Genomic DNA, 12,516 nt, shown 5'->3' with positions numbered 1-12,516 from the left:
TTCAAACGCATCAATTCTTTGGTGCTCAACTTTCTTCACAGTCCAACTCTCACATCCATACATGACTACTGGAAAAACCACAGCCTTAACTAGATGGACCTTTGTTGGCAAAGTAATGTCTCTGCTTTTGAATATGCTATCTAGGTTGGTCATAACTTTCCTTCCAAGGAGTAAGCATCTTTTAATTTCATGGCTGCAATCACCATCTGCCGTGATTTTGGAGCCCAAAAAAATAGTCTGACACTGTTTCCATATATGTGTTAATAGATTGTAGGGAACAAGGTATAAGGAAGGTTGAGAAGTGCATGCAAACGAGACTCTCAACCAGGGCTGAACATTCTTGCAAACGAGATGTTCAGCTAAGAATCCTCCGTTTGTTCCCGTGGGAAAAGAATATTTCTTGCACACAAGGATGTTTCTCTGATTCCTCAAAAGGAACAGACCCAGGGACAAAACGGTTTCTAAGTTGATAAGGAAGTTCCCCAAAACAAAGTCTTAGCTGCAGTAAATAAGTCAAGGTAAAGGTTATCTCGCCCTGCGTCTGCGCACTGTATAGTCACTGAATCATAGTGCTTGGCAACTTGCCCTGTAGATTGTTGTGCAAGGGATATAAAATAAAGCAGCTGTAAGAAGCAAGGGGTTAAAGTAAAAAGATTCAAACCACTCTGCAGTGCTGGTGTTTCATTCCGTCGCCAGCAATAGATGATATTTGTGTTTCTCTTTATTACTTACTTCACTCTGTAGAACAGGTTCTAGGTTCATCCACCTGAGATTGATGCCCTGTGGTAACCTAAAGTGGTGGGATAGGTGGAGGTTAGGAGGGAAGCTCAAGAGAGATGGAATACATGTATATTTATGCCTGATTCATGTTGTTGTGTGGCAGAAACCAACACAACATTGTAAGGCAATTGTCCTCCAGTTAAAAGTATATTTACAAAATGATTCAAAACTGGAATATAAAATAGTGAATTCTAAAATTTGAAAATAAAATAGTTTGGAATTAACATATACATATTAATGTATATAAATAGATAACCAACAAGGACCTATCATATAGCAGAGGGAACTATACTCAACATTTTATAATAATCTATAAGGAAAAGGAATCTGAAATAGAATATATATACACTTATATGCAACTGAATCTATAAATATATATATGTGCATGTGTGTGTGTATATATATATACATATATATGTGTGTGTGTGTATATATATGAATCACTTTGTGTACCTGAAGCAAACACAACATTGGTACTTCAAGAAAAATATAAATAACACAAAAACTACATTAAAAGTATAAAATCTTCAGAATTATACACATGATTAATTAAACATTAATAAAACGAAGATGTGGAGGTTAAAGCAATTAACTTTAGTGGCAGGAATTGTGGCTAATTCCTCATGGAGTTGCAACACTCTAGTAGGGTCAGGTTTAGATTAATCCAGTAGATGTGGTACCATTTGAATACAGACCTCTGATGGTACAGGAGGCACTTCTGTACAAGGGCACAACAGGAATCTCAATCTATAGGGTAACTGGCTCTGCTCAAGTGAAGACCTGAGTTTCAATAAGGGCTCAGTGTAACTCCAGATATTGCCTCTCCAGATGGTACATGGAGGCTCAGTACCCCGAATCCCTGCATCACTCAAGGGTAAACTACATTACTATATTTGAGTGAATGAATTCTTGAGAATGTATGTGAGTCAATGTGTGAGCTTTTTGGTGAATGTGAACCCATTCCTAATTCTGAGCATATTAATGTGGATGTGAGTGAATATGAGTGTATGTATGCAAGCATGACTATGATTGAATTTCCCAGCACATTCAAGTGAATGTGTGAGCAATTAATGTAAGCGAATGAGTATGTTAACATGTTTGTGCAAGTGAATGTAACCTTGTACATGTATATAAGCCCATGTGAGAGTGACTGTGGGTGCCTATTCAAATATGAATTTGCAGGTTGAAAGTGAATAGGACTTTTCATCTGGATGAGTGAATCTATAACCATGGGCATGAATGTTAGCATATTCATGTGTGTGTGAGCATGTGAAAGTAGAATACATTTCTGTGATTTAATGTGCAAGTATGTGCATGTCAGTATATTAGAGCATCTCTACATGTGTGTTAATGTGTGAACTTAATGGCAAGTATGAGCATATTCATCTGTAGACATATGAGTATGATGCTCTTTGTGAGTATACTATACCTGGGAAAATGTATGAGTATGTGACTGGGAGCATAGAGCAGTGTGTGTGTGTGTGTGTGTGTGTGTGTGTGTGTGTGAATATGTGTAAGAAGGCTTGACAGAACACATATATAAGCACATTTTCATTAGTGAGTGTGTAACTGTTCATTTGTATAAGTTTGTTCATATGTGAGTGTATTTTGGTGAAGACTATAGGAGAATGTGCTTTTGAGTTTATGTGAGTACATCTGTGTGTGAAGGTATGAGCTTTGTGATGCCTTGGAGAAAATTTGTGTTCAAAAATACATGGAAATATTGCTGTTTATGAGCATATTAATATGCACTTAAAAGGGAATCTGAATATACTGTTGTCAGCATATATGAGTGTCTGTGCATCAATCTGTAAGCATGTTCATGTGTTAGTAGACATGTGAGCCTTTTGTGTGAATGAATGTGTATGATTATATATCTGTGTCTATGCATATGGATAAATTTATGAATATGTAAGGGATTAGTGCCCTGACAAGAAGAAGAAAGGACACCAGAACACTCTCCATCTCTCTGACATGAGTGCACACAGGAAGAAGGCAGTCATCAATAAGCCAGGAACAGAGCTTATCAGGAACCAAAATGGCCAGCACGTTGGTTTTGGACTTCCCTGCCTCCAGAAGTATAGGAAATAAGTATCTGTCATTGCCACTCAGTCTATGGGATATTTGTTATAATAGCCAGAACTAAGGACATCCCTGGTGGCACAGTGATAAAGAACCCAACTGCAAATGCCAGAGACATGGGTTCAATCCCTGGGTCAGGAGGATTCCCTGGAGGAGGAAATGGCAACCCACTCCAGTATTCTTGCCTTGGAAATCCCATGGACACAGGAGTCTGGTGGGCTATAGTGCATGGGTTGCAAAAGAGTCGGACACGACTTAGTGACTAAACAACAACAACAACAATCAGAACTAAGACAAGAAACCTCCAGATAAGGTGCTGAAATCTTTCCAGTGATTACTTCAGCTCTATATTTTATCACTGACTTCTCTGATGATCTCAGGCAGCAAGAAAACAGTGGAGGTAACCACTGCTGATCCTGAAGAAACTGATTCATTGGCTTCGTGGTGGTTTGAGTTTGGGGCTCTTTGACATTTCTCATGTCCGTTCTAGAAATATCAGTGTTAGGCTAGATTTTATTTGACAGCTAAAATCACAAATTCTTGACATAATCAGGCTTGAATTATAAAGATCATGCTGATTGCAGTGTGCTGAGAGGACTAGAGGAACCAACACTAATATCAGGGAGGAGAGAAGTTGGGATGTTGTTGCAGTAATTCGGGAGGAAGATGACAAGACCTGGTTTGGGGGTGGCTCATGATCAATGGAGACATATGTACAGAGGTGGGATGTTTTCTGGAGGGAGAACCAATAAAACCCAGGAGGAGTTAAAGACTTGAGGGCAGAGGGGCAAGCAATTTTGTTGGGGTAGGTGAGGTAGACAAGACAGATCATGTGTTCAGTTTTTAACAAACTCAATAGAGTGAGAAGCCAGGGTTCGCATGCCACAAATAAAGATCCCAGATACCACAACTAAATATCCCGCATGCCACAACTAAAAAGATCCCACATTCTGCAACAAATACTCCATATACCACAAATAAAGAATGCCGTATGCCACAAAATAATTATTCTGCATGCTGCAACAGTGATCCCATGTTTGCAACAAAGATGCCATATACCTCAACTAAAACATCCCTCATGCCACAACTAAAAAGATCCCACATGTCCCAGATAAAAATCCCACATGCTGCAACTAAAGATCCCACATTCCACAAAAAAGATCTTGCGTGATGCAACTGAAAGATCCTGTGTGCCACAACAAAGAAACCACGTGACACAAGTAAAAGATCCCATGGACTACAAATAAATATCCCACACACCACAACTAATGATCCCTGTAAACCCACTATACTTCAACCAAAAAGCCCTCAAGTGTGTAGAAGTGGCTTTTCTCCAATATATGGACTCAGAGGGACACAATGTGCTCCCTGCACCCTGTCTAAAACCTTCAGAATCATTTTCATTGGCACAGTTTTTGCTGAAACAGAGAAGTCATCAGTAAACGTCACATTTCCCAGAGAACAAACAACAGAGAACACCCTAGCTGTCACCTTTCCAAGGCCATGCCTTCTCTGGCACACATGTAGACGTGTATAGTCATAAGTGTACACATTCTTTACCCAGACCGCTTTTCTCCCTATGGTGATTCAACCAGAAGCACGCAGTGAATCACGTGCTCCTCCTCTCCAGCTTTTATCCAGATGGGGCACATAGCATGGGTCCACGTCACCAGGCAGGATGAGGGGCTGGGATAGAGGGGGCAGGCATTTTGGCAAGTGGAGAGGAGAGGAAGCATACAGAGGGCAGCTCAGAGAAGTATTACTTCACCCCCACTAAAGAGCCCCATCTTGAAATCAGCATGGATACAGCTCTCCATGTTGGTGGGCATCCATCCAGGGGCAGCTGATTGCGCCAGGAAAAGTAATCTTCCACTCTCAGTGCCCTCCTGAGCTGAGCTAACCAGTATACATTCTCCAGCACAAAGTCACATTATCTGAGCTGGGACTGACATTCTGTTGTATCCATGTCAACCTTTATCTTGTATACCTCATATTTTAGGGCCAGGAAATGGCTTGACACTGAGAGAGAACCTTCTGGTCCTTGCCCAATAAAATCATTTCAGATTCTTTAGGCCTCAAGGGTGTCTTCTCAATGACATTCTTTCTGGGAGCTGGCATTTCTCTCATTAATCACGTGCTTTCAGACGAGAGGTGTCTTGGATGAGTATAGGCAAGTACCCATCCTGAGCCCTGCAGAGAACTTGTCTATCCAGAGATTTCTGAAGTGCTCACCCAAGACATCTGAGACCATCAGGAGGGATGTATCCTCCCAAAGGGCATTGGAATGTGAATGGGCCCTGAGCATCACTGTGATCCTATGGTACTTTCAGATAATGAAAAAGGGGCATCAATCACTGCAATCTGTTTGTATCTGTTAAATCTATATTCTATAAATAAGTCAATACAAGTAATGAATTCAGTTCAGTTCAGTCGCTCAGTCATGTCTGACTCTTTGCGACCCCATGAATCACAGCATGTCAGGCCTCCCTGTCCATCGCCAACTCCCAGAGTTCACTCAAACTCATGTGCATCAAGTCGGTGATGCCATCTAGACATCTCATCCTCTACCGTGCCCTTCTCCTCCTGCCCGCAATCCCTCCCAGCATCAGGGTCTTTTCCAATGAGTCAACTCCTTGTATGAGGTGGCCAAAGTACTGGAGTTTCAGCTTCAGCATCAGTCCTTCCAAAGAACACCCAGGACTGATCTCCTTTAGAATGGACTGGTTGGATCTCCTTGCAGTCCAAGGGACTCTCAAGAGTCTTCTCCAACACCACAGTTCAAAAGCATCAGTTTTTCGGTGCTCAGCTTTCTTCACAGTCCAACTCTCACATGCATACATGACCACTGGAAAAACCATAGCCTTGACTAGACAAACCTTTGTGGCAAAGTAATGTCTCTGCTTTTGAATATACTATCTAGGTTGGTCATAACTTTCCTTCCAAGGAGTAAGCGTCTTTTAATTTCATGGCTGCAATCACCATCTGCAGTGATTTGGGAGCCAAAAAAAAAATAAGTCTGACACTGTTTCCACTGTTTCCCCATCTATTTCCCATGAAGTGAGGGGACCAGATGCCATGATCTTAGTTTTCTGAATGTTGAGCTTTAAGCCAACTTTTTCACTCTCCTCTTTCACTTTCATCAAGAGGCTTTTTAGCTCCTCTTCACTTTCTGCCATAAGGGTGGTGTCATCTGCATATCTGAGGTTATTGATATTTCTCCTGGCAATCTTGATTCCAGCCTGTGCTTCTTCCAGCCCAGCGTTTCTCATGATGTACTCTGCATATAAGTTAAATAAGCAGGGTGACAATATACAGCCTTGACGTACTCCTTTTCCTATTTGGAACCAGTCTGTTGTTCCATCTCCAGTTCTGACTGTTGCTTCCTGACCTGCATACAGGTTTCTTAAGAGGCAGGGTAGGTGGTCTGGTATTCCCATCTCTTTCAGAATTTTCCACAGTTTATTGTGATCCACACAGTCAAAGGCTTTGGCATAGTCAATAAAGCAGAAATAGATGTTTTTCTGGAACTCTCTTGCTTTTTCCATGATCCAGTGGATGTTGGCAATTTGATCTCTGGTTCCTCTGCCTTTTCTAAAACCAGCTTGAATATCTGGAAGTTCACGGTTCATGTATTGCTGAAGTCTGACTTGGAGAATTTTGAGCATTACTTTACTAGCATGTGAGATGAGTGCAATTGTGTGGTAGTTTGAGCATTCTTTGGCACTGCCTTTCTTTGGCATTGGAATGAAAACTGACCTTTTCCAGTCCTGTGGCCACTGCTGAGTTTTCCAAATTTGCCGGCATATTGAGTGCAGCACTTTCACAGCATCATCTTTCAGGATTTGAAATAGCTCAAGTAGAATTCCATCATCTCTACTAGCTTTGTTCGTAGTGATGCTTTCTAAGGCCCACTTGACTTCACATTCCAGGATGTCTGGCTCTAGGTGAGTGATCACACCATCGTGATCATCTGGGTCATGAAGATCTTTTTTGTACAGTTCTTCTGTGTATTCTTGCCACCTCTTCTTAATATCTTCTGCTTCGGTTAGGTCCATACCATTTCTGTCCTTTATTGAGCCCATCTTTGCATGAAATGTTCCCTTGGTATCTCTAATTTTCTTGAAGAAATCTCTAGTCTTTTCCATTCTGTTGTTTTCCTCTATTGCTTTGCATTGATCACTGAGGAAGGCTTTCTTTTTTTAATTTAAATTTATTTTAATTGGAGGCTAATTACTTTACAATATTGTATTGGTTTTCTATCTCTCCTTGCTATTCTTTGGAGCTCTGCTTTCAGATGCTTATATCTTTCCTTTTCTCCTTTGCTTTTCACCTCTCTTCTTTTCACAGCTATTTGTAAGGCCTCCCCAGACAGCCATTTTGCTTTTTTGCATTTCTTTTCCATGGGGATGGTCTTGATCCCTGTCTCCTGTACAATGTCACGAATCTCTGTCCATAGTTCATCAGGTACTCAATCAATCAGATCTAGTCCCTTAAATCTATTTCTCACTTCCACTGTATAATCATAAGGAATTTGATTTAGGTCATACCTGAATGGTCTAGTGGTTTTCCCTACTTTCTTCAATTTAAGTCTGAATTTGGCAATTCATGATGAATTATTAATGAATTAGTGACTACTAAAACATTGCTCCCAGGGGTAAGAAAGGATTAGGTTCCTGTGAGCCTCTGGTCACAACATTTTCATCAATTGACCAATATATAAACTTCTTCCATAGCTTTTTCTGTCTAATGTTACAATTTAAACCAATTAGAATCACAGAATTTACTAAAACAATTTACATTAGCAAAGCAATAAACCTTCCAACAAAAGACTCTAGAATCTGTCCAAGTCTGAATCAATGGACACTCCCATTAGTGTCTCCAGAGCTTCCTTCATTGTTGATGATTTAGTAACCTCTGCCTATGCCCCTTGGCATCTCTGGACCACCCATGACAGCTATGAGTTGCCCACAGGCCACTGATGTAAGAAACTGCCCTTCTTGGCCTTGTACTACAAACCATTAGAGTGGCAACTATCGGCCACATACCAAGCCACTTTCAAAATAGAGGTTCTCAGAGACCCTGAGCCTGTGACACTCTGTACCCAATTGCCCAGCATGCTTTGGATCATGGAACCAACACTCCATAACTTCAGCACAGTTACTGAGGCCTCCCTGATACAAGAGAGTTTTCTGGGATATCTTTCTTACAAAACCCCTGGTTTCGTCTATCCTTAGTCCCTTGCCAGAAGAGACAGTGGTAGAAGCAGCCATCCCTCTCCTAGATCTCTTGGCTACGTGAGGAGGCCCTTGGAATCAACTGAGTGGATACTATTGGGTATTTGTATACTACCTATGATATTGTCTCCATTATCCCCTGCAGTGATGGAAAGCAATCCATACAGATGACAGTGACAATACCCATGATAAAAGATAAGACCAATGGGTCCGCACATTTGGCCAAACTTCATTTTTGTACTGTATGCCCTGGCTAACAAATGTGCCTATCTGTATACGAATGGCTAACAAACACATGAAAAGATGCTCAACATCACTCATTATTAGAGAAATGCAAATCAAAACCACAATGAGGTACCACTTCACACCAGTCAGAATGGCTGCGATCCAAAAATCTGCAAGCAATAAATGCTGGAGAGGGTGTGGAGAAAAGGGAACCCTCCTACATTGTTGGTTGGAATGCAAACTAGTACAGCCACTATGGAGAAGAGTGTGGAGATTCCTTAAAAAATTGCAACTAGAACTACTTTATGACCCAGCTATCCCACTGCTGGGCATACACACCGAGGAAACCAGAATTGAAAGAGACACATGTACCCCAATGTTCATCGCAGCACTGTTTATAATAGCCAGGACATGGAAACAACCTAGATGTCCATCAGCAGATGAATGGATAAGAAAGCTGTGGTACATATACACAATGGAGTATTACTCAGCCGTTAAAAAGAATTCATTTGAATCAGTTCTGATGAGATGGATGAAACTGGATGGATGAAACGATTATACAGAGTGAAGTAAGCCAGAAAGAAAAACACCAATACAGTATACTAACACATATATATGGAATTTAGAAAGATGGCAATGACGACCCTGTATGCAAGACAGGAAAAAAGACACAGATGTGTATAATGGACTTTTGGACTCAGAGGGAGAGGGAAAGGGTGGGATGATTTGGGAGAATGGCATTCTAACATGTATACTATCATGTAAGAATTGAATCGCCAGTCTATGTCTGACGCAGGATACAGCATGCTTGGGGCTGGTGCATGGGGATGACCCAGAGAGATGTTATGGGGAGGGAGGTGGGAGGGGCGGTTCATGTTAGGGAACGCATGTAAGAATTAAAGATTTTAAAATTTAAAAAAAAATGCAAACTTTTGGAAGCTGAATTTTGATCCATAATAAATAAAGCTTGAAAAATAGAGTGATAAAAAAATAATAATAAAAATAAAATAAAATTAAAAAATAAGAAAACAAAACAAAATAAAAATAAATAAAAATAAAAACTCTTGGGCCATTGCCTAAAAGTTGTCTGGGAACCACTTGCCTTGCACACACCCAAAATATATGCCGAGATGTTATGGACTGAATCATATTCTCTCAAAATGGGTATGTTAAGCCTTTAACCCCCAATGTGACTGTATTTGGAGATATGACCTTTAAGGGGTAATTAAGATTAAATGAGATCATAAGCATGGAGGTGTAATCCTACAGGACGGTATCCTTATAAGAAGAACAAGAGAATCACAGAGCTCTCACTCTCTCCCCACACTAAACAAAGAAAAGGCCATGTGAGGACACAGTGAGAAGACATCTGCCAAGGACAAAGGTATAAATTTATACTGGGGCATAAATTCTTTTAGCAAATTCTAGATTTCCAACTGGATTAAGTTGTGGGCCTTTGTTTCAATTTAAATGATTTCCTCTCTCTGTATTCAAGTTTTCTGATTTCTTTATGTGATCCATTTTATTTGTTTGTCACTGGATATACTTTGTGTGTATGTGATGGGGGAGGTCCCCTGTGATGATGAATCCTCTTTACTTTGCTCACATTTACACATTTTTTCCTTCAGACAGCCTCAAATCAAATTCATTAGTGCTATGGGCCTCCCATATGATAATAGTTGCTTAATAAGTGTTAAGGACTCTGGCTTAAATTAGGGTGAATTCATTTCATCACTGTTGTGAAAGTGTCATGGTCATTTCTCCCTACAACAGGATGATCAGGACTTTTACTGCAAAAGAGACATAGCTAATGGTATGGTAGCAGAGTGGCACAGTTTATTTTCTCTCTGTACAAATTCTCTCAGAATATTTTTGATTTCTAGCAGTGAAAATTTACAGCTTTGGATTTTTATCTCCATTTAATCATGAGTGGTCCAGACCTTCAGGGTAGTTATTGAGAAAGTTTCAGAGACCCAGTGACTCACTTCTTGGGTAGCCCAGGAAAGAGGGACATTGCAAGACAAAGTACAGGAAAGTAGGACATCGCAGGACAAAGTACAGAATGAATCAGAAGGGTCTGTGGGAAGAAGGTTTGGGGTATTAAGATGGTGAGGTAGTACCTGCTTCCTGAGCAAGGATGTGATTTTGTTCTTCAAATAATTCTGCTGGTTGACAAGGAAATGCTATTTAGGGATAATATGCAGGAATGCATCTGGTGCATTCAATAAGACCCATTGCTAGAGAACCCTATCTGGTTGAGCAGAGTGAAACTTGGAACTAAGCCATTCAAGATCCTCTCAATTTTACCAGATGTTAACTCAGCACAAAATATAAATTTTATTAGCCCTCACTCATAACCGGCCCCTCCCTGCATGAGCACATGCATGGTCACATGTGCGCACACACACACACACACACACACACACACACACAAAACGAACAGTACACATGACTGAGGAATATTAAGTCCTGGAAATGGATGGGGGGACACTTGAGTGGTAGTTTCCCAATCCCTGTGATTTGGGCACTGTTAGCTACCATGGTAACATAGGCACTGAAATAGGCAGTTCATCTCAACCTGATGTCCCCAACCCTATCTCCAATTTCTCTAGGCACTGGCCAGTAGGCAGGGTGCATGGACAGGATTTAAAGCCCAGGCCTATGTCTTCTAAAAGGCTGTCCACTCACCCACTGCCCTCCCAGCTCCTGGCAGCCTGGCGACCTCACTTACCAATTAAAGGCGTCTAAAACGAAGTCAGGAACATCAGAGGAGGAGAGGTTAGATGTCAAACTGAAATTTCCAGGTGGGATTGTGGTCATCACCCTTCAAGGTCTGGATCCTGGTGAGCCATAGGGGCACAGGGCCTTTCAGCTTGTTTGGACCCCACAGTTCCCAGCTGGAAAACACTGGAGACTTCTGGAGACCTCATGGAAGACAGAGAAGGAGGTAAGCAGGCTAACCACGAGGTGGGGCAGGGAGCTTGTTCTTTTCCAAAGAGCTGCCACTAAGTTGAGACCATCATGGGCAAGGGATGCAGGAAAAATGGGAATTGATCAGAGGCCCTGAGCCTGGGACCAGCAAAAAGAACAGCAGCCCAGCAGCTCCACTCCATGAAGCACACTGTGAACCAATCCCTTGGCTTCTAAGAGCACTAGGTTTGATGCACTTCACCTGCCAGTGAGGGAACAGGAAGCCTGGCATGCGGGCTCCACCCACTGCAACTGGCTCCACTCACTCCAACAGCATCCTGAGGTTAGCAAATCCTACAGATGCCAAGAGTCATTCAAAAAGACATGCAATCCTGCCTCCTATTATGGCTTGGGCACCACCCAGCCCTCTGCTCATTCTGGCCTCTACAGTCATTCCTTGGTCAGCTCCAGCTCCCCGTCAGCTGGAAAACTGGGCTGGGGGGTTGGTGGCATGGGGCACCCCACCCTGCACCTACCCTCTGCAAAAACACAAAATCTGCTATTCGCTTGAAAGAGCCTATGCCCAAGAGTTTGCTTCATGTGGTCAAAGGAGTAATTTGAGTGCCCAGGTTGAATTCTGAAAGATCTGGACACTTTTGAGGAATTAGGAGATAGCTGACTAGGGGTTGTTCCCAGACCCCTGGGCTTCCAGGGAACCCAAGTGCCTCTCCTCTGGAAGAGGTGGTAGAGGGTCAGCCAATGAATTTTATGATAGGGCCTTGGTGAGTCATCAAGACAGAAATTGGACTCCCAAAGCATCACTCTCTCAAAGCTCCCAAAGCGTCACTCTCTCAAAGCTAAGGGATACAAACTTCTAGTGAGTGTTCTTGGCTGACATCATAGGAGGGAAAAAGAAGGCAAAAAGTCAGCGCATCAGATTTTCAAGGCAGTTAGCCATTGAAAAGCAGGGCAGTCTAATGCTCCAGCATTCTGGCCCCAACATGTAAAGAAAAAAGCCTCCCATTTTTACTGTTGTTGTTTAGCCACTAAGTCAAGTTGCACTCTTTTGTGATTTCATGTACTGTAGTCTGCCAGGCTCCTCTGTCCATGGTATTTCATAGGCAAGAATACTGGAATGGGTTGTCATTTCATTCTTCAGGTGATCTTCCTGACCCACGGATCGAACCCATGTCTCTCATATCTCCTGCATTAGCAGGCAGATTCTTTTCCACTGAAACACCAAGGAAACACTAAATAGATTAAAATCTGCTAACCTGGAATATAC

Source organism: Capra hircus, assembly GCF_001704415.2.
Source record: "Capra hircus breed San Clemente chromosome X unlocalized genomic scaffold, ASM170441v1, whole genome shotgun sequence".
In the NCBI taxonomy this organism is placed as follows: Eukaryota; Metazoa; Chordata; class Mammalia; order Artiodactyla; family Bovidae; genus Capra; species Capra hircus.
This window is presented reverse-complemented; position numbering follows the sequence as displayed.